Source organism: Antedon mediterranea, chromosome 2 (assembly GCF_964355755.1).
Source record: "Antedon mediterranea chromosome 2, ecAntMedi1.1, whole genome shotgun sequence".
Classification (NCBI taxonomy): domain Eukaryota; kingdom Metazoa; phylum Echinodermata; class Crinoidea; order Comatulida; family Antedonidae; genus Antedon; species Antedon mediterranea.
Window position 1 is genome coordinate 13,319,480 of NC_092671.1, and position 4,057 is coordinate 13,323,536.

The window sequence follows — 4,057 nt, forward strand, 5'->3', positions numbered from 1 at the left end:
GCAAGATTCCACAACAGATGACGTAACTACTGATGAAGGTCAAACAACACAAGCTTCAACGACTTTTTTTGACTCAACAACAGGTTTGGATAAAACAACACAGCAAGATTCTACAAAAGTTGACGTTACTACTGATGAAGGTATAACAACACAAGCTTCAACCACTTTGTTTGACTCAACAACAGGTGTGGATATAACAACACAGCAAGATTCTACAACAGTTGACGAAACTACTGATGAAGTACAAGCTTCAACCACATTGTTTGACTCAACAACAGGTTTGGATATAACAACACAGCAAGATTCTACAACAGCTGACGTAACTACTGACGAAGGTATAACAACACAAGCTTCAACTACATTGTTTGACTCAACAACTGGTTTGGATATAACAACACAGCAAGATTCTACAACAGTTGACGTAACTACTGATGAAGGTATACCAACTCAAGCCTCAACCACATTGTTTGACTCAACAACTGGTTTGGATATAACAACACAGCAAGATTCTACAACAGTTGACGTAACTACTGATGAAGGTATAACAACTCAAGCATCAACCACTTTGTTTGACTCAACAACAGGTGTGGATATAACAATACAGCAAGAATCTACAACAGTTGACGTTACTACTGATGAAGGTATAACAACACAAGCTTCAACCACTTTGTTTGACTCAACAACAGGTGTGGATATAACAACACAGCAAGATTCTACAACAGTTGACGTAACTACTGATGAAGGTATAACAACACAAGCTTCAACCACTTTGTTTGACTCAACAACAGGTTTGGATATAACAACACAGAAAGATTCTACAACATTTGACGTTACTACTGATGAAGGTATAACAACACAAGCTTCAACCACATTGTTGGACTCAACAACAGGTTTAGATATAACAACACAGCAAGATTCCACAACAGATTACGTAACTACTGATGAAGGTATAACAACACAAACTTCTACCACATTGTTTGATTCGACAACAGGTTTGGATATAACAACACAGGAAGATTCTACAACAGTTGACGTTACTACTGATGAAGGTATAACAACACAAGCTTCAACCACTTTGTTTGACTCAACAACAGGTTTGGATATAACAACACAGCAAGATTCCACAACAGATGACGTAACTACTGATGAAGGTATAACAACACAAACTTCTACCACATTGTTTGATTCGACAACAGGTTTGGATATAACAACACAGCAAGATTCTACAACAGTTGACGTTACTACTGATGAAGGTATAACAACACAAGCTTCAACCACTTTGTTTGACTCAACAACAGGTTTGGATATAACAACACAGCAAGATTCCACAACAGATGACGTAACTACTGATGAAGGTATAACAACACAAACTTCTACCACTTTGTTTGACTCAACAACAGGTTTGGATATAACAACACAGCAAGATTCTACAACAGTTGACGTTACTACTGATGAAGGTATAACAACACAAGCCTCAACCACATTGTTTGACTCAACAACAGCTTTAGATATAACAACACAGCAAGATTCTACAACAGTTGACGTAACTACTAATGAAGTACAAGCTTCAACCACATTGTTTGACTCAACAACAGGTTTGGATATAACAACACAGCAAGATTCTACAACAGTTGACGTAACTACTGATGAAGGTATAACAACACAAGCTTCAACCACATTGTTTGACTCAACAACTGGTTTGGATATAACAACACAGCAAGATTCTACAACAGTTGACGTAACTACTGATGAAGGTATAACAACTCAAGCCTCAACCACTTTGTTTGACTCAACAACAGGTGTGGATATAACAAGACAGAAAGATTCTACAACAGTTGACGTTACTACTGATGAAGGTATAACAACACAAGCTTCAACAACTTTGTTTGACTCAACAGCAGGTTTGGATATAACAACACAGCAAGATTCCACAACAGATGACGTAACTACTGATGAAAGTCAAACAACACAAGCTTCAACGACTTTTTTTGACTCAACAACAGGTTTGGATAAAACAACACAGCAAGATTCTACAACAGTTGACGTTACTACTGATGAAGGTATAACAACACAAGCTTCAACCACTTTGTTTGACTCAACAACAGGCGTGGATATAACAACACAGCAAGATTCTACAACAGTTGACGTAACTACTGATGAAGTACAAGCTTCAACCACATTGTTTGACTCAACAACAGGTTTGGATATAACAACACAGCAAGATTCTACAACAGCTGACAAAACTACTGATGAAGGTATAACAACACAAGCTTCAACTACATTGTTTGACTCAACAACTGGTTTGGATATAACAACACAGCAAGATTCTACAACAGTTGATGTCACTACTGATGAAGGTATAACAACACAAGCTTCAACTACATTGTTTGACTCAACAACTGGTTTGGATATGACAACACAGCAAGATTCTACAACAGTTGACGTTACTACTGATGAAGGTCAAACAACACAAGCTTCAACGACTTTTTTTGAATCAACAACAGGTTTGGATAAAACAACACAGCAAGATTCTACAACAGTTGACGTTACTACTGATGAAGGTATAACAACACAAGCTTCAACCACTTTGTTTGACTCAACAACAGGTGTGGATATAACAACACAGCAAGATTCTACAACAGTTGACGTAACTACTGATGAAGTACAAGCTTCAACCACATTGTTTGACTCAACAACAGGTTTGGATATAACAACACAGCAAGATTCTACAACAGTTGACGTAACTACTGATGAAGGTATAACAACACAAGCTTCAACCACATTTTTTGACTCAACAACTGGTTTGGATATAACAACACAGCAAGATTCTACAACAGTTGACGTAACTACTGATGAAGGTATAACAACTCAAGCCTCAACCACTTTGTTTGACTCAACAACAGGTGTGGATATAACAACACAGCAAGAATCTACAACAGTTGACGTTACTACTGATGAAGGTATAACAACACAAGCTTCAACCACTTTGTTTGACTCAACAACAGGTTTGGATATAACAACACAGCAAGATTCTACAACAGTTGATGTCACTACTGATGAAGGTATAACAACTCAAGCCTCAACCACTTTGTTTGACTCAACAACAGGTGTGGATATAACAACACAGCAAGAATCTACAACAGTTGACGTTACTACTGATGAAGGTATAACAACACAAGCTTCAACCACTTTGTTTGACTCAACAACAGGTGTGGATATAACAACACAGCAAGATTCTACAACAGTTGACGTTACTACTGATGAAGGTATAACAACACAAGCTTCAACCACTTTGTTTGACTCAACAACAGGTTTGGATATAACAACACAGAAAGATTCTACAACATTTGACGTTACTACTGATGAAGGTATAACAACACAAGCTTCAACCACTTTGTTTGACTCAACAACAGGTGTGGATATAACAACACAGCAAGATTCTACAACAGTTGACGTAACTACTGATGAAGTACAAGCTTCAACCACATTGTTTGACTCAACAACAGGTTTGGATATAACAACACAGCAAGATTCTACAACAGTTGACGTAACTACTGATGAAGGTATAACAACACAAGCTTCAACTACATTGTTTGACTCAACAACTGGTTTGGATATAACAACACAGCAAGATTCTACAACAGTTGACGTAACTACTGATGAAGGTATAACAACTCAAGCCTCAACCACATTGTTTGACTCAACAACTGCTTTGGATATAACAACACAGCAAGATTCTACAACAGTTGACGTAACTACTGATGAAGGTATAACAACTCAAGCCTCAACCACTTTGTTTGACTCAACAACAGGTGTGGATATAACAACACAGCAAGAATCTACAACAGTTGACGTTACTACTGATGAAGGTATAACAACACAAGCTTCAACGACTTTGTTTGACTCAACAACAGGTGTGGATATAACAACACAGCAAGATTCTACAACAGTTGACGTTACTACTGATGAAGGTATAACAACACAAGCTTCAACCACTTTGTTTGACTCAACAACAGGTTTGGATATAACAACACAGAAATATTCTACAACATTTGAC